The sequence below is a fragment of the Panthera leo genome, chromosome B1 (assembly GCF_018350215.1).
Source record: "Panthera leo isolate Ple1 chromosome B1, P.leo_Ple1_pat1.1, whole genome shotgun sequence".
Lineage (NCBI taxonomy): Eukaryota > Metazoa > Chordata > Mammalia > Carnivora > Felidae > Panthera > Panthera leo.
Genome location: NC_056682.1, coordinates 170454284 through 170479938, shown reverse-complemented (window position 1 = coordinate 170479938; position 25655 = coordinate 170454284). Strand labels below are relative to the sequence as shown.

The following is a 25655-nucleotide window of genomic DNA, read 5'->3' as shown; positions in this document are numbered from 1 at the left end:
CCACATCAGGCTCTGTGCTGAGCATGGAGCCTGCTTAAGATTCTCTCCCTCTCTCTCTGCCCCTCCCCTGCTCGTGCATGCATGCACGTGCTCTCTCTGAAAAAAATGACTAATAGTGATTCTTTATGTGAATTGCCCATATACACACTTTCTGAAGAACAGGCAAATTTGTAATTTTTTTCTTTTTTCCCTACATTAAGTTGTTCTGATTATATTTACTGACATGTAATTTTATTTCTGTTGTTTCTAAGATATAAAAAAACTAAGGCTTGTGTTTTGTTATGTCTTCCTTACTTTTTTTTCATTTTATAAAAGTACAGGTCCACAGTAAAATAAAAAATACTACATCTTCATACACAATAGTTGGGAAGCAGTGAGTGATCTACTCCTATCAGTCATGCTATAGCCTTCCCTAGAGTCAGATATGTTAATTCCTAACCTATTTATGCCAATAGTTCTTATAATTTAACTACATATAAACACACAGTAAATTTTATGTAAACAGAAAATATGAGTTCAGAAAAATTAATGTTTCTATGAAAATGAAGTTGAATATCTGAATAATGTGGAATAACTCAACAAAAATGACACTAAAACTGCCATTATTTAGGTGTGAGGCAAAGGAATAGAGGCAAATCACAAAAACCTGTAAGGATTTTGCACTCAGCTAGTTCACAAGTATCTTAAAGTTCTTGCAACAACTTAAAGCAACCCAAACTAAAAACCAAGTAGACTATGCATCACGGGTACAGTTCTATGTGCAAACAAAACCATGGAAACCACTTATTGGGCTTCCATCAGAAATTACTAAATGGCTGGGGCACCTGCATGGCTCAGTCAGCTAAGCATCCAACTTCAGCTCAGGTCATGATCTCACAGTCCATGGGTTCGAGCCATGCATCAGGCTCTGTGCTGACAGCTCAGAGCCTGGAGCCTGCTTTGGATTCTGTGATTCCCTCTCTCTCTACCCCTCCCCTGCTCATGCTCTGTCTCTCTCTCTCAAAAAAAATAAATAAATGTTAAAAAAAAATTAGACATTAGTAAATGGCTGTATATTTATGTGTCTGAGTTTAAAATTAAATGCTTAAGATACGAATTTAACATTTTTTTTTACATTTCTCCACTTTGGCTGACTAGCTGCTCGTCATGATAATCCCAGATAAGACAGCTTACACTGTAAACACAAAATTCTGTGCAGAATATTCAAGAGATTCTGGCTCTATTACTGAAACACAACTGGTAGGTGATAACACCAATTACAAAAAAGCATAAGGAGTCCAAAAAGAGATTCCAACCAAATAAAGAAAATGAAACAATTGTGAAACTGTAAAGCATATGTCTCTTATTTAGCAAGATTATATCTTCACCCAATTCCAGTAGAACATGTACTTTTTAGCAGTTAACAGTATTAACCAAATTAAAGCAGAGCCCTCAGGAGACATACAGGGTTATGTTAGGCAGAAAGAGTCACTTTTTCCCTGGAAGAGACCAAAAGAAACAAAGCAGAATCAAAAGCAATATATAAAAACTCTTTTAGGAGATACCGCAAAACATTTTCTCTTACTATGACTGCAAAAAAATGTCAGTGATTCTGAGCCATACACCAAACTAATCCAAAGCCATGGGTTTAATTCTGAATTCAAACTTTTTACAGTTTATCCACATTGACCCATAGCTCAGGATTAAAGTTTTAATTTAGTGTTAGGAGAAATAAAACAAATGAAAAGTAGAATAGTATGACAAGGGAAATTAACACAGGAGAGCTCATTTAATAAAGCATTCTAGGTTGACCATGATTAAAATTATAGGAAATTTTAAAAGATTTTATTAATACTCAAATTTAAATCATTTGAATACAAATTCATTCTGAACTAACAGCCAGAGTGTGTCCTAACCTGATTTCATAGCATTGGGACTTAGCAGAATTAATACAAAATTTCACTATCAGTTATATTATACAAATAAAATAGAATGTAAACAACATGCAACAACAACAACAAAAAGGCATGAAAACATGTATAGGGGAGGAAAAATAATTTTCCCTCTACCTTTATAAGTTCTTAGTTGAGACCCCTGTAATAAAAGACAAATTAACAAGACAAAAACAGAAGTTTATTAACATGTAAGCTCATTTAACATGAAAGTTACCTGGGGGAAAATGAGTAACTCAAAGAGGTGGATTAGAATTCAGGCTTAAATGCCATCTTAACAGAGAAAGGGGAAAGAGGGGGAAGCTTCTCAAGGGAGAGTAAACGATTTTTACGAAAGATGAGTGGGCCCTGAGAACAGACAGGAGGCGTGACAGGTGTGACAAAGTCTGTCTGGGTGTGGTGTCACTTCCTGTCTCCTTTCCTGTGATAAGCCAGTCTCCCCTGGTTGATGAAACTCTAGAGAGGAGATCTATGACAACTAAGTTCCTATCTGCCTAAAAATAAGTAAGAGGAGTTCAGAGAAAGCCTCTCCTAGCATTTGCTGTTTTTCAAGTGCCTACAGCTCAAAGTAATCAACATACCAAAGGAGCATATTTTGGAGTGACACATCCTGAGTCCTACAGTCATAGACTAGAGTGGTATATTCTACTATCCTTCACATGCAAAGTTGTGAGGGAACCCTGGGCTGATGTTCCAGGTCCTGCTCTCCAGTCTGTCTCTCTCCGTAATTACAATGGCTCTTTGGAAGTGACTCAACCTTAATTTTGGGGTCCCTGTCTTAAACTCAGAGAATCAGCTTTGTATACATCACAGGTGCTATCCATGCTATGATTCTGCTGCCCTAGAACTAAATATCCACCTGACACCAAACTGGGCTTTTACAGGCAATGTAAGATGGGAGACAAACATAAGATCTACTACAGTGAGCAGATCTGGACACTCCCTGATGTGACTCATAGTTATTCTGGTTATGAAACAAAGGAAAAAATGGGGAGACATGTAGTCCACAAAGCAATGTCAGAGACTACTAAACTTTTATAATTCTTCCTGGCAAAATGCATAAAACCACAAAATAACTTTATTTTTATTTTTTAACATTTTTTTAAGTTTATTTTTTTTGAGAGAGACAGGGCACAAGCGGGGGAGGGGCAGAGAGAGAGGGAGTCACAGAATCCGAAGCAGGCTCCAGGCTCCAAGCTGTCAGCACAGAGCCCAACACAGGGCTCGAACCCACGAACTGTGAGATCATGACCTGAGCTGAAGTCGGACACTTAACCAACTGAGCCACCCAGGTGCCCCCAAACCACAAAATAACTTTTAAAAAATGTTTGCCTTATAATAGGTTTTCTTCCTAATTTTATAATTAACAAAAATTTACTTTTAAGAAACAGGAAGGAAATGGGGCGCCTGGGTGACTCAGTCAGTTAAGCGGCAGGTCATGATCTCACGTTTCGCGGGTTCAAGTCCCACATCAGGCTCTGTGCTGACAGCTCAGAGCCTGGGGCCTACTTCGGATTCTGTGTCTCCCTCTCTCTCTGCCCCTCCCCCACTCATGCTGTGTCTCTCTCTGTCTCTCAAAAATAAATAAAGATTAAAAAAAAAAAAAGATCTGTGCAAACTATATATGTTTAAACAAAATAAAAAATAAAAATAAATGAAAATAAAAAACAGGAAGGAAATACATTGAGAGGAAGGGATTCACAGTGGTTAAGGACTGCTTTACCGGCACCTTTATCTTCTCTCACTGAACGTTAGATTAATTCTTTTTTAAGTGAAAAGATGATAATGAAGTGATTAAGAACACACACTTGAAACTAGATGGCCTGGGTCCAAGTTCCACTTGCCAGCTGTACAGCCCTGGGCAAGTTTCAGTTTCCTCATCTGTAAAATGAGGACAATATGGATGGATAACATGGTCTTGGCACCGCACATGGTTGTGGAGTGTTAACAGGGAATAACATATATCAAGCACTAAGCACCGTGTCTCTGGCACACAGGAGAACCCACAGAAGCATCTGCTAATATTTCCTGTTAACTTCATATCTAATTAAAAACAGAAGTTCACTAATATACCAAATGAAAACCACATAAACATCAAGACCCTAGAAAACCCTGAATAAAAATATCAACCTTAAACATTTAAAACACTAAAACAATTCCAAGAATATATATATGACTTAGGACAGACAGGATAACAGTAGCTTCATTTAACTGCTCTCCTAGACCCCAATCCTTCATCAGGCTATTTTACATGTAGCCATGAAGATTCAGCTTCCCAAAGCAATGCTGGGTTTAGGTCACTCCCTGCACGAACGCTTAAGGACTCCACACAGTACAGGATAAACTCAAACCCCAGAGCCAGGCTCTCCCTCGGGCCCAGGCTAGAATGAGCTTCTAGCACACTGTATTTCACAGTACTTGCAACAGTCGGGAATTACACACCTGAGTGATTGTTTGCTTAATACCTTCCTTACTCACTAGAAAGTCCAGGAGGGAAGGCCTGTGTTTTTTTACCCACCACTGTCTATCACAGGGCATGGCCTATTGCAGGTGCTCAGTAAATGTCTGATGGATAAATCACGCATCAAGGGTCCATCCAACCCCATCTAATATGAATGACCCTTCACGGAACGCAAAACGCTTTCATATGAATCTTCTCATCTATGTCTCAGACTAAGGCTTTGGGAAAGGCACGACAGATGAGAGAAAACCAAGGCCCAGAAGTTCAGGGTCACCCAAGGTCACATTCTTAGCAAGTGGCAAAGAAGCAAAGTGTGTTAATTCTCAGTCTGGAGTTTTTTCCAGACCATTCAGCTGCCCGAGTTAACTCCAATACAACACACTCAGGCCTTGGCCTTGCCTTACACCTTCGAGCCTTTGCAATTTTTACTCTTCCTTTCTACCCACCTAAAAATACCTCCTCTTTTCCCACTTTCCATCCATTAAGCAAATATTTATTAAAGACTGTGATTAACAGAGAAACCCTCCTTCCTTCAGGGCGCACAACTGTATCACACGTGCACCACTTTCATTGCATAGTCGTCCATTTACTCACTAAACAAAAAGTTGTTCATTGTGCAGACATTTATTCAATACAATAGCGAGCACCTGCTGAGTGCCATACTGTGTAAGGTTCTGAAGAGAAGTGTATAGGATCACACAATAACTGATGAGGATACTGTTGTCCTAATGCTCTGAAAAACTACTGAAGTTTCTGGAAGAGAGTAACAACGCAAGTCAACCTGCTCTAAAAAGCACTACAATTGCTGCCATTCACACAGGCTGAGCTGTCTCAGGCACCTTAAGAGAGAAGTAAAGCAAACACTAATACCTATTATGTAAAATAAAGTGTATCAGTTAAAATATATATATATTTTTTTAATTTACCTGCTATCAGTGAAAAAAATAGATTAATACAATGACATCCTCAAGCGAAGTATTCCCCAGGTCTACTCCACCACATGGTTTTTATCCATCAGGTCTGTTAAAGAGTTAACAGCCCTTCTCAAACCTGTCAGCTCAAAAGTACACACAATTAAAATGGAAACAACAGATTCAAGGATCCTATTTCTCTGAATTACTAGCACAGAACCACAACTCTAAATACAACAGCAATAAACCTGCAATAATCCTTGTGAAATATAGTATCAATTAAATATTGGTGCAAGAAATGTAATGTAGAATTACTGCTGTATTAACACTCCCTGAAGATAAATCACCAAAGACTTTAAACAAGTGAAAATCAATTCTATGAATATTTAACACAGCTGGCTTTATTTAAAATTCCCCATAGCAGACATATACTGGCATGAAGAAGGGCTACACAGGGTTAATAAGGCTAGATTATATATGAATTCAGAAGAAATGACAACTGCTGCCCAGGACTCTTCCTTATCTGGGAAATGACAGTATTTTACAGCCTCAGGGGGAAAGCATACAAAATAGTATTCAATAGTATGTTAACTCATTACCAGGTTTAATAGAAACAATACCCAACTAATGCTCCTCTTTCTTTCCTACCTAAATTTCAACCCTGAATTTAAGAGGCCAATCTCAGATAAGACAAGAAGGAAGCTGCAACAAAATAACGCACAGAATGGACAGAAATCTGAGAAATCATTTGTCTCTGTGGGCAAAGGTTGTGTCCATGAAGAACTTCCATCAAGATAAAGCAGCACGTCTGTCTCCCACTGTACCACCTCCTACAAGGACACACTGTAAACACTGTGGTCCCATGGGGCTTGAATAAGGAAACCTGCAGGATGGGGGGCTTGTGCTTGCTTGCTTGAAGGTCTTTAAAAGTAGCATCAAGGGCGTGCCCAGGGCTCAGCTGGTTAAGAATCCAATTCTTCATTTCGGCTCAGGTTGTGATCTCACGGTTCATGAGTTCAATTCTTGCATCAGGCTCTGGGCTGACAGTGTGAATCCTGCTTGGGATTCATTCTCTCTCTCTCTCTCTCTCTCTCTCTCTCTCTCTCTCTCTCTCTCTTCCTCTCTCTCTTCCTCCCTCCCTCCCTCCCTCTCTCTGCCTCTCCCCCACTCTCTCTCTCCCTCTCTCTGCCTCTCCCCCACTCTCTCTCTCTCTCTCTCTCAAAATAAATAAATAAACCTAAAAAAAGTTAAAAAATAAAAATAAAAAAAATAAAAGTAGCATTAAATTTGCCGATGTTTTCTTATATCTTCCAACATAAATGGGTCTCTCCATTCCCCCTTAAAGCTCTCCCGATCACTCTGCCTTTCTCACACCTTGATCATCTAGGAGGGAGGGATTTATAAAGCTGCAGGAAAGCCAGGACCAGCCTCAAGGAACCTCATCAGGAAAAGCTTTCCTTTTATTAAATCCAAAGCTCTTCTTGTTGTGCTGTTTAATTCTACTTCCTTTTTTTTTTTTTTTTTTAACCTACCTAAACTTGGTGGAAGGCAATAAACCCTTGAAAGAAAAAGTCTCTTTCATCTCACAGAAATAATCACATTTGGTCAGATAAATTATCTGAGGTGTCCTCCTCAAAGCAGGAAGAGCATCAAAAATCGAATTCATTCTATCATTTGTGCTAAAAAAAAAAAAAAAAAAAAAAAAAAAAAAAAAAAAAAAAAAAAAAAAAAAAAAATTCAGACCTAATATGGCCTTGTAAAAACTAAGTTCAAGAACTCCTTTGATTCTGAAATTATACATGTCTCCCCAAAAGTTTAAACTCACACCTTGACCCACATTCAATTCCAGGCATTTCTAAATGCACTGAGCACTTGGGGGGCAACGGGAGGATCCAACTCAAAGCCCTCGTGTTTCACTCCACTCTTTGGGTTGCCCTTTTGGGTTGGGTCTTCTGCTCCCTTACCTTGGCAGACTAGGAAATGAGAGGAGATGAAACTCAAGTCTGTTAATTATGCTTCGCTCTTAACTCTTGATTTTAAGATATGGGAAGGAGGAAACTGAAATGCGGCTAAGACTGTTTTTGGATGTAAATTATCCTGAGAGCTAATTATGTATAATTTCTTCATTTTCTTTATTCAAGCAAGTGAATCCTGGATACATTTCCTTTTCGGTCAAATATTTCTTCCCTTAGGACTTCATGACTAATCCTTTATAACCCTAATACTCCCTTACTCACACCTCAAGAACTTAGTATTGCTATACTATTCTGGTAGGAGGAAAGGAGATAAAACTTGTCTTAGAGGGGCTAACATTATATACTTTGGCATGAAGTTATCATTAGTGGGCAGAGTTAAATAACTCTGCAAAAGAACAAGGGAAGGAATCAGAGAAGTACCTGACCTTCATTCTAAACCAGTCAAAGAAAACCCAAGTTTTTCCATCTCAGGACACCTGGGTAGCTCAGTCAGTTGAGCGTCCAACTCTTGACTTTGGCTCAGGCCATGACCTCAGAGTCGTGGGATTGAGCCCCACATCAGGCTCCACACCGAGCATAGAGCCTGCTTGGGATTCTCTCTCCCTCCCTCCTTCTGCCCCTCTCTCCAGCTCATGTTCTCTCTGTCTCTCTCTCTAAAAAGTACAAAAATACAGAAGTTTTTTCCATCTCTAGGATCCTAGTCACTCTGTATCTCTGGGGTGAACAGGAATCCTCAGCAAGCTAGTCAAAGAGCTTATCATAAAATCAATAGATGTCTGTATTTATAGTCTCTACTCTTTCCTCCCATTGAGTTCACTCCAACCAGGCTTTCATCCCTATCATTCTATCAAAACTATTCTTGTCAAGATCACCAATGACCACCATGCTGCCCAAGTCAATGGTCAATCCAATCCTCAACCTATTGGACAATTACATGATCTTGAGACACATTCATCAGAGACACTCCCCCTACCGTGGGTTCTCTTCCTACCCACGGACTCTCTCTTTTCAGGTGGTCTTTGCTGGTCCCTTCTCATCTTTGAACTCCAGATTCCAGAATCTCTCATTATATCCAAATGCCTACTCAGTATCTCTACATGAATATCTAACAAGCATCACAAATTTAAGTCCTAAATAAAACCCCTAATGTTACCCTCAAACTGGCTCCTCCCAACACCTTGCCCAACACCTTGCCCATCTCAGTAAACAGTACGTCCATGCTTCCAGCTGCTCCTTGCCTCTGCTCACACGCTCTCCCTCTCAGTCCACAAGAAATCCTACAGGAAATCAGCTCTACCTTGTTACTTAGAACCTGACCACTCACTACCACCATCTCTAGCTCCCTGGCCCAACTATCATCATCTCCTGCTGCTTCCTCACTCCATTCTACTCTCCACAAAACAGACTGAACTTCTTTAAAACATAAATCAGATTATTACTATTAATCTGTTCAAAACCTTCTAAGGCTTTCCCACCTGTTTGGATTGAATTGTATCCCCCAAGAATTCATATATTAAAGTCCTAACCCCCGGAACTTCAGAATGTTACTTTATTTGGAAATAAGATCATAGCAAATGTAATTAGTTAAAACGAAGTCATTAGAGTGGGCTCTAATCCAATATGACCAGTGTCCTCAACAAAAAAAAAAAGGGGGGGGGGGGGGGGGAATTTTGGACACTGAGACACACACATAAGGAGAACACCATATTAAGATGAAGTCTGAGGGGCGCCTGGGTGGCTCAGTGGGTTAAGTGTCCGACTTTGGCGCAGGTCACGATCTTGCAGTTTGTGAGTTCGAGCCCCGCGTCGGGCTCTGTGCTGACAGCTCAGAGCCTAGAGCCTGGAGCCTGCTTTGGATTCTGTTTCTCTCTCTCTCTCTCTCTCTCTCTCTCTCTCTCTCTCTGCCCCTCCCCCACTAGCACTCTGTCTCTTTCCCTCTCTCTCAAAGATAAACAAACAAACAGACATTAAAAAATTTAAAAAGATGAAGTCTGAGATCTACAAGCCAAGGTATGTCAAATATCGCTAGCAAACCTCCAAACACTATGAGAGAGGGTAGAACAGATTCTCTCTCACAGGCACCACAAAGAACCAACCCTACCGATACCTTGAACAGGGACTTCTACCATCAGAACTGTGAAACGATGCATTTGTATTGGTGAAGCCATCAAGTCTGTGGTAGTCTAGGATGGCAGCCCTCCAGACCAATACACCACCTCACGGAAACTACACGGGGACCTCCGTGCGATGACCAAAAGGCTTCGCACGACGGTACCGCGGTCCACACACTGGCCTCCTTGTTGCTCCCCTGACACACCAGGCACACTCCTCTGCGGGGCTTTTGCTCTGGCTCTTCCCCAGACAGCTCTGCCCCAACACCCTCCATTCCTGAGGCTCTCTGCTCAAGTACCTCCACGAGGCCTTCTCCTCCCTTTCCAGCCCCCTCATCCGGCTTTAGTTTTGCCATCATGTGTCGCCACCAGATACTTTAAATACTCGTGGTAGGCTGGGAGATGCACCGCCAAGACTCACTGAGCATCTGCAAGCTGACAGCCTCCAGGGCCCCGCTGGTCAGGGTCAGCTCGAGCTGCAGCCTCAGGTGCCCTACGTGACACCCTTCCCAGGGCAACCCATACCTGGTAACACACCTGGTAAAGGAGGGAGGTCACCGCTCCGTGAGGGACACTCTGACAGGTAATCCTCACTCCAGAGTTCCCTGGCGGGTTGGTAGAGGCGTCGTCAAATCTGCAGCAGAGTTCAGCTTCTTCCTCTGCCCAATCCTGCTTCTGCCCATTTTTGTTCACAGCGTCAATCCCAAATGAACATCTTGTTTCCCCAAACTGTATCTCAGCATCTGCTCCTGAAGAACCCAACCCTGAGACACGTACCTACCTTCCCCAACTAGAATGTAATCTTACTGAGGTCAGGGGCTTTGTTTTGATGTGGTCTCAAAGTCTAAGATAGTATCTGGTACAAAATAAGAAACGATTGAATGGAAATAATGGAAAGAAGGAGAGAAGGGAAGGAAGGAGGGAGGGAAAGGCATTGACTATGTGGATAGGGGACTACCTCTGGATAAGACAAAAGCCTCTTAATATGGTCATTACCTGTCACAAAGCAAAACGAATACACACTATTATAATGAAACTCTGCATGAGGTTTCTAAAGCACACTTTGCTGTTTGATTTTACAGAAACACAAAAAAAATGTGTATAAAGTTCCTAAGATTCACTTATTATTGGGGCGCCTGGGTGGCTCAGTCAGTTGAGTGTTCACCTCTTGACTTTGACTCAGGTCATGATCTCCCAGTTCATGAGATCAAGCCCCACATCAGGCTGACAAGGTGAAGCCTACTTGGGATTCTCTCTCTCTCTCTCTCTGCCCCTCCCTCCCTCCTTCCCCACCCCCCCCAAAAAATAAATAAACAAACTTAAAAAAAATTTTTTAAAAAGATTCATTTACTATCTTGATATTCTTAACTCTTTCCTTCCTCCTAGGATTTAAAATTTTGCAACCTTGGGGCTCCTGGGTGGCTCAGTCAGTTAGGTGTCCAACTTTGGCTCAGGTCATGATCTCACGGTTGGTGAATTCGAGCCCCACGTTGGGCTCTGTGCTGACAGCTCAGAGCCTAGAGCCTGCTTCGGATCTGTGACTTCCTCTCCCTCTGCCCCTCCGCCCCACACGCACGCACGCTCTCTCTCTCAAAAATAAACATTAAAAAATGTTTTTAATTAAAAAACTAAATAAAATTTTGCAACCTCAAGTTCTACTCTCAAGAGGGTTTCAGGACCCTAACCTTTAAGGTAGGGAAGATACTGTATAATGCATAATTAGTGTTCAATAGCTTTGTGATAGCTTATATGTTAATTAACTCCCACTAAAACTCTGCCCTGGATTTTACCATAATAAATAATTTATTACAGCTTTTCTCTTTATTGACTGTGTCTTATTTCAAGCCTTCCTCAAAAGATTACTTTTTCTTTTTCAGAGAATTGTCTTTCGCTTTAAGACTAATTGCATTCAGCTCTGGCAAATGATTTAAAATATATTTTCCATGCTCTATAGCTGGCTGCTCACTCAGACCCAAATTAAGCTGATTTCTGCCTGGTCACAAACCTCATGCCAATTCAGTAAAGAATATGCGAGGTCTGCCTATAAAGTAATAAAGCTGGAGGGGAGGGGTGTTTGTGTTTGGTTTATAGAACCGCTTTCAAATTTTGACATATAATTGCATGATGAGATTCTAAGGGAAAAAATGTAAAGCTCTGTTTAACACCAAAACAATAAAATGCCCCCCCCCCCCACACCAGAGCTGCTATTATTTCACTGGTGTGAACCACTCTAAGACAGATGGATTCAGAACACTGTGTGTTTACAGCGCAGGACTGTCTTACATAGATGGACCTGAAATATTGTATAACCATAAATATGAGTAACACAGTCTTCCCAGTCAGACCTATCTAATTTCATCAGCCCTCTGAAATTACATCTTTCACTAAAGTAGCCTTGGGGCACAAAATGCAATAAGAGAACATTAATTAAAATACATAAAACCATCCAGGAGTAACAAGGAGTACACCACACTTTTTTAAAGGGTAGAAATGGAACTAAAAATAGTAATCACGATTTTGCAAGCTTAAAAAGCCGGGTCTTTCAAAGTGCCTGAAGCTACAATCCTCCCAGACTTTCTCCCAGGAAGGATAATAATTAGTATGTTATTCATTTGTCTGGTATGCACCTAATTTTGTAGGGTTGCGTGTGCCTGCTCACTCCCACTGTGAGCTTCGGTCGCTACCTGTTTGCCATTAAGCAAGACCCAAGAAGTTCTAAAGTGAACGTACCATCCCTCACCACTATGCCAACTACTGTACCACACACAAAAATGACGATTCTGTGCACTGACGAGACACTCACTATGTTCACTGCTCGAGTTCAGCCCTCCACTTTGTTTGGACAAATTACTGCTGACCGTAAATAAAGGGCCAGCACACTATTATTAAAATAACCACAACTGCCTTGGTACTGACATGATCCCACTGGGTCTTCATAGCAACCCTATCGGGTGGTATTATTTCCAATTATTCAGATGAGAAAACTAAGGCTCAAAGTAATTGAGAAACGTACTTAAGGCTATCCAACTAGGATGTAATAAAGCCATCACTGGAACCCTGGCCTGGTGGGACTCCAAATCCCATACACTTGACTACACCATATGTTACTTTGGATATTATTACAAACTATAAACAAACATTTTAGGCGCACAGAAACAAAGCACCTAATATTATCACTAAAATTCATGACTTCTGCATACGCATAAAAATCATCACTATGAGAATACTGTTCTATATCACACCTTTTCATTTAAGATTATTTCAAGTGTTGCTGCCCAAATAACCACAGCACAGAAATGAAGTCAGGTCAGAGATGAGCTTTGGGTAGAATTTTGTTTCCTGATGATGTGAGGATATGACACAAAACAAGATCTCAGGTAACAGAGGACAATGGTCCTTTGCTTTCCATATTATTAAAAGATAAAACCTATCTAAATGGTGGAATTTCAGGTGATTTTCTTAAATTTCTTTTTTGTACTCTGTTATATATTGTATTTTTTACTAAAACTGTTACCATTTTTATAACATGACAAAAGACAATAAGCGTATTTTGATTTGAGAAATATGATAACACACATTGGCGCCAATGGGCTACTTTTTTTTTTCCATTTGCAGCTATTTTATCTTTATTTTTTTAATAATGGTCTATTTTATATAAAACATGTGACTCTTAAAGTTATATCCTGTCTACAGAACCCATATACAGAAAGGATAAAACTGAATTTAATGACCACGTGGAATAAGGTCAGAAAGCTTGACTATATGCACCAAACCACGAATGGTTACTTACTATCCATTACCCAGGGCGAGTCTCCTAAAAGATCCCACTTGCAAAAAGAGGATACTGTAATAGTATCTATTCAATATGGTTGTTGTAAGAGTTAAATGAGAAACACACACATTTATGTACACACGTATACATTCATAAAGTGTAAAGTGCCATCAAGATTTAAATAATCCAACCTGAAATATCCTTAAACAGATAATACTCTCATTGATTTCTGTGACATGAGTTATCTGTGCCTCTTTTAGCTTCTTTTTATATGCCACATCTTTTTTTTTTAATATATGAAATTTAGTGTCAAATTGGTTTCCATACAACACCCAGTGCTCATCCCAAAAGATGCCCTCTTCAATACCCATCACCTACCCTCCCCTCCCTCCCACCCCCATCAACCCTCAGTTTGTTCTCAGGTTTTAAGAGTCTCTTATGCTTTGGCTCTCTCCCACTCTAACCTCTTTGCTTTTTTTTTTTTCCCCCTTCCCCTCCCCCATGGGTTTCTGTTAAGTTTCTCAGGATCCACATAAGAGTGAAACCATATGGTATCTGTCTTTCTCTGTATGGCTTATTTCACTTAGCATCACACTCTCCAGTTCCATCCACGTTGCTACAAAGGGCCATATTTCATTCTTTCTCATTACCACGTAGTACTCCATTGTGTATATAAACCACAATTTCTTTATCCATTCATCAGTTGATGGTAATTTAGGCTCTTTCCACAATTTGGCTACTGTTGAGAGTGCTGCTATAGACATTGGGGTACAAGTGCCCCTATGCATCAGTACTCCTGTATCCCTTGGGTAAATTCCTAGCAGTGCTACTGCTGGGTCATAGGGTAGGTCTATTTTCAATTTTTTGAGGAACCTCCACACTGTTTTCCAGAGTGTTATATGCCACATCTTATTGCAGAGGCAAAGGCCAAAACTTTCTCTTTCTCTTTCTCTCTTTTCTCTGTGCATGTGTCTGAGTTTCCCAAATGATATCCCCAGTAGGTTGAAAATTCATTAGTCTTTAACTCTTTCCAATATATATTTATGCAAAAGAGTTTAGACTTCACATTAGTCAATTTTATATTTTATTTTTTAAATTTTTTTTAACATTTATTTATTTTTGAGAAACAGAAACAGAGTGTGAGCGAGGGAGGGGCAGAGAGAGAAGGAGACAGAATCTGAAGCAGACTCCAAGTTGTCAGCACAGAACCCAGTGCGGGGCTCGAACCCACAAACTGTGAGATCATGACTGGAGCCAAAGTCAGACGCTTAACCAACTGGGCCACCCAGGTGCCCCCTACAGCCAATTTTAAATTAGATTCCCATTCAATTCACATTAAACTGCCTATGAATTGCGATGAGTGCTTTTAGTTATGTATCTTTATATTCTAGGGTAACATTTGGAAATTGACTTACAGAAAAGAAAATCTAGAGACAGAACAACCAATTAGCAGCTTTACCATCTTCGACATGAAAAAAAAGTGAAAACATTTGGGAACTGGAAAGATAGAACACATTCCAGGCACATTTTGGAAGAATGGCCATTCCTGGTTGATGGCCTACTTGGATGAGGCAAAAGAAAACAATCTCAAAGCGGCAGATAGCTTCCAGCTTTGGTGTCTATACGGGTGGTAGTCCTGTTAACTATGGTAGGGAACACGGGAAGTCTTTTTTTGGTTGGGAGAGGGCAGGGGGGACACAGAAGTCTGAGTGGGGTTAAAAAGCGGGCTGGCATCATACACAGCTGCTGGGAATGTAAACCTGAACAAACCTTTTGAAAGACTTCATTAAAGCTACACAGCATACACATGCCCTACAACCCAGCAATCCCACACCTCCAAACATACCTAAACAGAAATGCATAGTAAATGTTCACCAAAAGGCATATACCAAAATGTTCACAGCACCATTATTCTCAATAGGGAAAAATTGGGAAACCAAATGTCTGCCAACAATAATGTGGATGAGCTGAAGAAGTATGTTCATATAATTGAATACCGCACACAATGGACAAGAATGAACTACAATGGACAAGAATGAACTACTGTTACAAGAACATGAATGGTTGAGCGAAAAAAAAGCCAACATAAAAGAGCACATATTGTATTACTCCATTTACGTGAAAATGCAGTTTACAGGGGCGCCTGGGTGGCTCAGTCGGTTGAGCAGCCGACTTCGGCTCAGGTCATGATCTCGCGGTCCGTGAGTTCGAGCCCCGCGTCGGGCTCTGTGCTGACAGCTCAGAGCCTGGAGCCTGTTTCGGATTCTGTATCTCCCTCTCTCTGACCCTCCCCCGTTCATGCTTTGTCTCTCTCTGTCTCAAAAATAAATAAACGTTAAAAAAAAAAAAATTAAAAAAAAAAAAAGAAAATGCAGTTTACAGGGAAAAACTCATCTAGTGTCAAAGGTACTGTCTGGAAGAGGACAGGAGGAAAGCTGTAGGAGGGATGGAAATGTTCTCTAACTTGATCTGGGTGATGGCTACACAGGCACTTACACGTGGAAAAACTCAATCCCACACACACTGTTTTTTTTTTTCCACTAAAAAGTTGATTTAATTCCCTAATATCATCATCCTCGAGAAAATAAAAATGCTCCACAGCTTCACACACCGCTTAGTATGATTTCATTGCAGTATATTCACTTCCTAAAACTTACCATATCAAAAGAATTCCTTACCCAGGCTTAAAGTTCTGTCTGTGATCATCTATTTCATCAGAAGTGAGAAATAAGTATCAGTCATGGAAAAAAAGGGATACATGTCCTCCACTATATAATCAGGTTTGGCTCCCACGTGTGTTTTGGTGCCCAATGTTTTGTTGTATAGATCATGCACCAGAGACAACCTCATCCTAGTCTCATGTATACCTGGCCAAAAAATATGGTTTGATTCCTGGAATTTGGTAAACTGTACTTCCTAAGTAAGATAAAGCAGTAAAGCAGTTGAGGCAATAGAAAGCAAGACTCTTTTCTAAGAAGATCTGAGAAGAAAAAGGCCAATGAAAGCTAATCCCCTACTTCTGATTAAGGAGCTTTGGAGAAATGGACCAGTAAGGAACTGGTGTTCTCTTTCTGATGGACAAGAGCAGCAAAAGGCTGAGGGAAGGGGAACTCAGGCCAGGTACGAGATAGCTATGGCTGGCCCACCATTTCCCATATGGATGATGCTTTGAGACCCAACTGGATCAATTTAACTCTCCTCAGGGAGGAGTGGAGTAGAGACCCAATGGAATCAGGTCATGCTCCAACATTGCCCTGACAGCAGCCCTGGTCACCCCAGGAAGGAGAATGCTGATACTGTGAGATACACCACTCACGGGACCAGGGGCTGGGAGATGGAAAAATTGCACCACATACGTTTCCTCCTTTGTCCACATGAGCCAATAAACAGTTTCTTCTCCCCTTTATTAATGCCTGTGTACTCAACATGATCAGACCATGGGTATGAACAATCAGCAACAACCTATCTGATTCCTAACTTGGGATCTACCAACAATGGTCAATTGCTATTAAACTCCTTTTAAAATTTATTCCATGCATTCATTTATTTTTATTTTTCCCCCAACCATCCGTAGAACACTCAAGCGTAAAAGAAGATGGCTTTTATCAATGCAAGTCACTTACTGAGTGGGGTGGTCATTCCAGGAGTCACAGGTGGGAATACCATTTGATTATGCTTCTGGTGTGCTGGGTGGTCCTGACTCAGTCATGTCCTCCAGGGCAGTGGCCATGGGATCACAGTAAATATTTGGCCAATGCTAAACATTTGCAAGACTCATTATTTGTCAGCAATAAAAAACTATTTGAAGTCATTTTTCTTACTGGTTCATTTTCCAACCACTTCATTTAACCACTGTGATTAAGGACCAGTTTTCACAAATCATAGCCGATGACCTCTAACCAAATGATGTGGAGGTTTTTTTTAATATATACGTAATTTTTTTTTTAAGTTTATTCTACATATTTTGAGAGAGACAGAGCACAGGAGAGGCAAAGAGAGAGAGAGAGACAGAGAGAGAGAGACAGAGAGAGAATCCCAAACAGGTTCCATCTGCCAGTGCAGAGCTTGAGGAGGGGCTTTAACTCACAAACGATGAGATCATGATCTGAGCCGAAATCAAGATATGGACACTTAACTAACTGAGCCATCCAGGCGCCCCACCAAATGAAGTTTTTACCCACAGATACTCACCAACTGATGTTAGGATGGATCCTCTGAAGTATTAGCTCTCCTGAGGCAGGGAAATGGCACAGGTAGTAGTTAGGATAGATTATTAGTAACTCTTTTCCAGAAGACCTCTGGCAGTGAACTTGGCAATGAACCCGTTCACAGAGAAACTTAAAGGCTTACAGGCTAAGACATCGGATTTAAATTAAAAAAAAAAAAAAAAAAAAGGTAGAACACCAGTCTCAGGTCAGCTACTTTTTGCATTAAGATTCTTTCATCTCTTGGGGCGCCTGGGTGGCGCAGTCGGTTAAGCGTCCGACTTCAGCCAGGTCACAATCTCGCGGTCCGTGAGTTCGAGCCCCGCGTCAGGCTCTGGGCTGATGGCTCGGAGCCTGGAGCCTGTTTCCGATTCTGTGTCTCCCTCTCTCTCTGCCCCTCCCCCGTTCATGCTCTGTCTCTCTCTGTCCCAAAAATAAATAAAAAACGTTGAAAAAAAAAAATTTAAAAAAAGATTCTTTCATCTCAATATTCCTTTCTAGATAACTGGAATATATTTACTTAAATAATATACCTCCAAACTTTTTTCATCCAGCTATTAGTTTAACCACAAAACAGGAAAAAGATGAGATGAGAAGGAATTTATGTCATTGGTACCTAGCACATGATTAGCACTCTTAAGCACTTTACTTAGATAAGTTACCTCCCACCACCCTCGCAAACTTTTAAGGTGGAAATTTTCCAGTCTATGGATGAAGAAAATGGAGGCGTGACTTGTCCGTGATCACAGTTAGCGACAGAGCTAGGATTCGAAGCAAGGACTGAAGAACACCAAAGCCTCAAACCTTCCCCTATACCATGATCCTCATACTGGCATTCCTGAGCTCTCAAACGGAAACACTGGACTCCCCAGGGTTACTTTTTAAAAACATCGTTTAATGTTTATTTTACTTTGGGGAGAGAACGTGAGTGGGGGAGGGAGGACAGAGAGGGGGACACGGGATCCAAAGTGGGCTCCGCGCCGTCAGCCCAATGTGGGGCTCAAACTCACAAACCATGAGATCGTGACTTGAGCTGAAGTCAGAGGCTCAACCAACTGAGCCACCCAGGGGCCCCACGGCTACTTTCATCAGCAAATTTAACACGTTCTTGAGGAGGCTGCCGTTTTGTGCATCATTACTTCTGCAGCTCTCCCAGGACCCAGCTGGGTACAGGACCACTGTGGTGGCTGTTCCAGCAGCTGTCTGAGAAATATAGCACAGCCTTGGGCAGAGTGAAAGAGCCTGAGTAGGGAAAGAGAGAGAACACAGGCATGCGTGCACGCAAGCAAGAAGATATATGTGTGTACAAAAATAAAAATAGTAGAATAAGAATAGAACTGCAATAGGGGCGCCTGGGTGGCTCAGTCGGTTAAGCGTCTGACTTCGGCTCAGGTCACAATCTCGCGGTATGTGAGTTCGAGCCCCGCGTCGGGCTCTGTGCTCACTGCTCAGAGCCTGGAGCCTGTTTCAGATTCTGTGTCTTCCTCTCTCTCTGACCCTCCCCTGTTCGTGCTCTGTCTCTCTCTGTCTCAAAAATAAATAAACGTTAAAAAAAAAAAAAAAAATAGAACTGCAATAATAAGGAAGTAAAGATAAATTCTAAGACATCCAGAACAGTGACACATTTCTTTAATATGGATAGTAGGCATATGTGGAATTTAAGAAACAAAACAAAGGGGAAAAAAAGAGATGCAAATCAGGAAACAGACTCTTCACTATAGAGAATAAACTGGTGGTTACCAGAGGGGAGGTGGGTGAGGGGATGGGTGGAATAGGTGATGAGGACTAAGGAGGGCACTTGTTGTGATGAGCACTGGGTATTCCACAGAAGTGTTGAATCACCATATTGTACACTTGAAACCAATATATTACTATATGTTAACTATCCTGGAATTAAAAACATTATCTAAAAAATATACATAGTAGGTACATCAGGATTTAATACATTAGTCTCTATTCATTGGATATTTGCATATTTGAAATATTTTAAGACAAAAATTTACAGATATAGATACAGATATCAATAAAGATACATATATACTCTCTCTCACACAAAACCAGGTTACCCAGACGACTATTAACAATGTTATCTCCAAGGAGTAGGGAGAGAGATTGGGGCATTTATACTTAATACAATTCTGTATATCTAGAGAAATAAATAAAATAAAACCTAAAGAACACCCACACGTTTTCAATAATCACTACAGTTTTACACAGAGATGTGACCTATTCCCAGATATGACCCAGCTGACCATATCTGTCCACTGAAACACATCTTCACTTGGCCTTTCTAGGACCTCACACTCCTACTTTAGCAGCCACTCCTTCTCAGTCTCTTTGGTCTGTTCTTCCTCATCTCTTCAACCCTAACTTGTCAAACAGAGGCTAAGCTCTTACAAGTCAGTCCCTCCCTGGATGCTCTTTATTCTTCCAAACCTACAGCTCCAGCTCAGACATCCCCCCTAAGCTCCAGACTTCTAGATCAAACTGCCAGGTTCCTAGGTCCAACTGGATTTCTATCCAACGCCTCAAAATACCATATTTGAAGCTCAACTCCTGATCTGTCCTGCCTTTGTCCTTTGGGCTCTTATAACAGAATACCACAGAGTAGGTGGCTTAAAAACAACAGAAATCTATTTCTCACAGTTCTGGAGGCTGGGAAGTCCAAGATCAGGGCACTGGCGGATTTGGTGTCTGGTGAGTATCCTCTTCCGGGTTGTAGACTGTGTCTTGTATGTTTACATGGTAGAGAGCAGAGAGCACTATCAGGCTCTCTTGCAACCCCTGTAAGGGCACTAATCCCATTTGTGAGGGCTCCACCCTCATGACCTCATCTAACCCTAATTACCTCCCAAAGGGCCCATCTCCTAATACATTCCAGACAGGGGTTCAACACCTGAATTTGTGGGGGACACAAACATTCAGTCCACAACACGGTCCCACCAGAAGCTGACGTCTGCATCTCAATTCAGAGCAGCCACACACTTCAAGCTGCTCAGACTAACACCCGCAGGATCATCCTTGATTCCTCCCTTCCTACCGCACCCCACATTCAACCCACTGATAAATCCCATCAGCTCCACTTTGTATTACTTTTTTTGTATATTTTTTTTAACTTTTATTTATTTTTGAGAGAGAGACAGAGCATGAGCAGGGGAGGGGCAGAGAGAGAGGGAGACAATGAATCCATAGCAGGCCCCAGGCTCTGAGCTGCCAGTACAGAGCCCAATGTGGGCCCGAACCCCCAAACCGTGAGATCATGACCTGAGCTGATGTCAGGTGCTTAACCGAATGATCCACCCAGGTGCCCCCATCAGCTCCACTTTGAAAACATATTCAGAATCCAGTAACTCACCATTTCCACTGTCCCCACCCCCCCCCCCCCACACACACACACTTCAATCATCTCAAACCACATTAAACCAGTCTTCGGACTGATCTTCCGGAGTCCACCCAGCACCCTTAAAGTCGATTCTCACCACAGCCACTGGACAACCCTCATAAAACATCAGTCAGATCATCACCCTTGGCTGGGAAGCCTCCAGCTACTTCACATCTTTCCTGGCATGAAAGTCAAGGCTCTTCCAATGGCCTAACCAGCCCTGCAGGATATTTCATTACCTTCACCCCCACCTTTTTTTGTTGTTGTTTATTTATTTATTTTTGAGAGAGAGAGAGAGAGAACGACACGGGGAGGGGCAGAGAGAGAGGGAAAGAGAATCCCAAGCAGGCTCCAAGCTGCCGGTGTGGAGCCCAACATGGGGCTCAATCCCACAAACCATGAGATCATGACCTGAGCTGAGATCAAGAGTCAGACGTTTCATCAACTGGGCCACCCAGGCACTGCTTCATCCCCACCGTTTTATCTGAGCCCATCTACTTCTCCCTCATTCATGTCACTCCAGCCCTGCTATCCTCCAGCTCCTTCTGGAAAGCTTCTTCCCACAACATGCACAGCAGAGGCCATCCCTCTGCCTCCTTCAAGCCTCGAGTCAAACACCACCTCTCCTGTCAAGACTTTTCTGTCCATCCCCAACATCGTTTAAAACCACATCCCCGCTTCCTGGGGGCACCTGAGTGGCTCAGTCAGTTAAGCGTCTGACTTCAGCTCAGGTCATGATCTTGCGGTTCGTGAGTTCAAATCCCACATGGAGCTCTGTGCTGAGAGCTCAGAGCCTAGAGCCTGGAGCCTGCTTCGGATTCCTTGTCTCCCTCTCTCTCTGTTCCTCTCCTGCTCATTTTCTCTCTCTCTCTCTCTCTCTCTCTCTCTCTCTCTCTCTCTCAAAAATAAATATTTTTTTGAAAGGCACTCTTTTAAAAATTAATTTTATTAAATTAATGTTATTTTATTTATTTTTATTTATCAAATTAAATTAATTTTATTAAATTAATAAAATAAGTAAAATCACATCCCTTCCCCCTAAGCCCCCTCTTCTCCAGCCCCATAGCCTGCTCCGCTTTTCTCCATGGCACTTACACCTTATAATGTCGATTATTTTATTTAGTTACCGTCTAAAATGCTGACAATGGTGCAAGTCCCAGGAAAGCTCAGTTCTGCCTGCTGTGTGCATGCTGTAACCTGAGCATCTAGCTGGTGCTCAATAACTACATGTTGGATGAACAGATATAAACTTTGCCCACTTATTATCACCAACACTTTAATTTAATGTAAAATAATTCTATTACTGCTATTATGTTGTTTATGTCCTGAATTTTCCAGAACAATTTCTAATTAAGCATCTCCCCAGAAACCTCACTCATCAGCCTGCCCCTTGCCCAACACTGGCCTTAGCTGCCCCTGTAGTTGAGATTTTTTTTTTTTTTTTTTTTTTTTTTGCAAGCGAGAGGGGGCTTAAGAGGCTCCACTCCAAGTATTAACAATTATTATCTCCAAATGTTAAAATTTCTCGTGTTGTTTTACTTTTAAGTTTCTTTTTGCCTAAGTCTTGTCGTAACGGGCACATCTTACTTTCATAATCAAAGAAAAACCACAATCGGAAATGACATCCCCCTTCAAAAAATAAAAATAAAAGTGAGTGGGACCATGGCTGAAATCACGCATTTGCAACATCACAGCCCTGAGAAGGACAGCCAAAGAAATCCAAGGCCGTATGTGCCCTCTCACCTCCGAACACACGCCAACCTGGGTGGCGCCACCAGGAGACTGCATTCCAGGGGTGGCTTGTTTAAACTCACAGCGGTTCAGAACACAGACTGCCGTCACCAGGTAATCTGGAGACAATTAACAACAAACCAAAGCCATCTTTAAATTGATCACTTAGAGATACAGGTGGTTCGCCAGATTTAAAAACAAAACTATGTTGGCTCAACATGCTGGTTTATTTTTTTTATTTTGCCTAATCAGCAATCTGCACATAGCTCTGTGCCAACGTCTAGCCTATCTTAATCATTTTTTCCTCTATTTAAACCAAGTACACTGTATTTTCTTTACCTCCTAATCCCAACGTTCAAATGGTAAAAGTTTTTCAAGAAAGTACACGGACCTGAGGGTGCAGCATTTATACAAGGCCCACAGGAATCTGTGGATTAGAATGAGAGTATTAAGTGAGCCTACCTTGTCTTTCAATAGCAAATACAAGAGTAGTAACATTAATTAGAGCCAATACTTCTTGAGCATGCACTTTGGCCAAGCACTGATCTAAGCACTTCAAATTAATATATTCATCTAATCCCCTCAAAGCTTGTTATCACTACTTAAAAGATGAAAATACAGAGGCACAGAGAGGTCAAGAAAATAGCTTAAGGTTACACGGCAGTAAGCGGCAGAGTCTGAATCCTGGCTCTAGGACATACCTACACCCTTACACCGCTGTGAATGACCACTGGGTGTCTCCTGTACCTATCATGGCATTAAGACCTCAGACTTTTGGATATACTACTCTCACTTCCCCTAATATTCTTTCCTTCCTTTGCTGCCTGGCAAATTCCTATTCAACCTCTAAAACCCATCTTTGGGAAACCTTCCCTGGTCCTCCAAGGAGAATTAATCATGCTCCTTCTACTTTCTACCACCATTTTTTGTTCATATGCCTTTTCGCTAACATGTAAATAAATAAATCTCCCTCACCTTGACCATGAATCTATGTGGAAAGGAGCTACATCTAATCCATACTTGAATTCTCCACGCTTATTATAAATATCACAAAAATTCATTTATAGATTTAGGATCTTTCGGGGTTCATTTCATAATACAAAGACATTTATGAAGTGCTTACTATTCTAGGTACTTTACGCATTTTAACTCATTTAATCCTCACCACTATAACCCTATTGAAAAAGATTCTTACTGTGTCCCCATTTTGCAGATGTGGAAGCAGAGGAAGTTAAAAATTCTGTTACCACCTAAGGTGAGAGCTAGTAAGAACCTGAACTTGACCCCAGGCAGTCTGGCTGCATGCTCACTGCCTGTCCAGTACACAGGTTCTGCACCAGACTCTCTGAGGTCTAAGGAAAGGTTCTTGCTCATTAAGATGCCACATGGAATCCACTTTCCTTTCTTCTTCACATTAATAGAGGGAATGATCACCTGAAGGATCTGTGAGGGCAGAGATCCTGTCTGCTTGGTTCACTTACTATATAGCATAGGGCCTGTTATTAAAAAGGAAACTCAGGGGATATTTGCTGAATGATAAAAAATCAATTATAGCTCTAAAATGACTATTTTCTTTACATATAATAGCACTGTTCAAAGTATCATACATACATTACCTTCAAAACAACTACATGAGGAAGATACTCTTTTTAGCCTTATTTTATACATGAGGAAACCAAGGCACCATGAGGTTCAGTAACTTGCCTAAGATCAATCACAACACTAGAATGTGAAGCCAGGATTCAAACTCTGGAGGTCTGACTTGTCCTGCAGCTTCCTGTGGCTGCTGTAACAATCACAACCTGGGAGGCGGAAACAACAGGAATTTATTGTCTCAACAGTTCTAGAGGCTGGAGTTCTGATATCATGGTAGCAGGCCCTAGCTCCCTCCAAGAAGCCGCTGGGAGAGGGTCCCTCCTTGCCTCTTCCAGCAGCTGGAGGCCCCGGGCATTGGTTGGTTTGTGGCAGTGTAACCCCAGTCTGCCCCCACCTCCACATGACATTCTCATTTGGTTCGCATCCAAATTTCCCTCTTCTCATAAAGTCACCAGTCATAATGGATTAAGGACCCACCCTACTCTAGTATGACCTCATCTTAACATGACGACATCTTCAAAGTCCCTTTTCCATGTAAGGTCACATTCACAGGTACCAGGGGTTAGTTAAGCCTTCAATTTATCTTTGGGGCGGGGGAGGGGGAGAATGACACAGTTCAACCCCTAACAGATATGGCCTGTATAGTACTGACTCCAAAGATGCAGAGAAATGACTCTGTTTCTCTAACCAGTTTTCCTCTTCACTGATGCAAGATTTGCTCCTTCTCAAATCACCCTTCTGAATAAGGAGTGGTTAAAAGTTTGAGATCCAAGGGTTTCTTTACATACGAGGTAAACAGGACGCAACCAAAATGTAAACATGTTTTAAGTACAAGAGAAATTTTCTTTATCATGAGAAAGCAAGTATTTCTCTCAAATGGAAGCCAGTTAATACACAGAAAAACTTCAAGTACTTATAATCTGCTTGGCTTCCCACTCTTTTACCTCCATTTGTTCCATTTAAGCCAACATCTCTGAGTTTTGACTGATGAACAAGAATTAAACCATCTTCTATAACAGTGACCTATTTGATAGTCGATATTTTCTTTTTAAAACTCTTAATAGAAGTGCTCCCTTCTTTTGAAAGCTAAATGATTCCCTGGGGTCTACAACCAACAGTTTAAGATTACATGTAACCTTCAAATTGCCTTCAAATTTTGATTAATAAAAATTAGCCTAATAAAAATTTGGAAAATGTAAACGAAGTACACAATTCTTCAAGGAAATGGGTGTTTCAAATTTCTCCTGCTAAGAGCCTCCCTATTCTTCCAGAGTCTGGTGTCAAACCTGTGCATTCACTCTATCATCAACTGTATTTTATTCATCTATTAATCATGAGAAATATGTTCACCACACATGGACAGCCTGATTTTCTCTGTGTGTGAGGGAAGCAACCAAAAACTTCCAAAACAAGTTAATTCAGCATTTGGCTCTTTAAATAAACTTGGGGGAAATCTCTGGCATGAATAACTGTTAACCAATCCACTGCTCAGGAGTTAGTCTTTGAAATGGTTTTCTTAGAAGGCATCATTGACATGGGGTGCCTGGGTGGCTCAGTCAGTTGGACAGCCTACTCCAGC

The 25655-nt window shown here is 41.3% G+C and overlaps 1 protein-coding gene across 7 annotated transcripts in view; it reads right to left on the bottom strand.

The window, feature by feature from the left end:
• APBB2 (amyloid beta precursor protein binding family B member 2) overlaps positions 1-25655 on the bottom strand; it is a 383377-nt gene that overhangs the window by 336425 nt on the left and 21297 nt on the right. Inside the window, exon 1 of one of the 7 annotated variants that reach the window (XM_042936517.1) lies at positions 22820-23009. The exons of the other annotated variants lie outside the window; for them this stretch is intronic. The gene's annotated coding sequence lies outside the window, so the exon portion shown is untranslated. Of the gene's footprint in view, positions 1-22819; positions 23010-25655 lie in introns of those variants that run through there. 7 annotated transcript variants of the gene reach the window in all.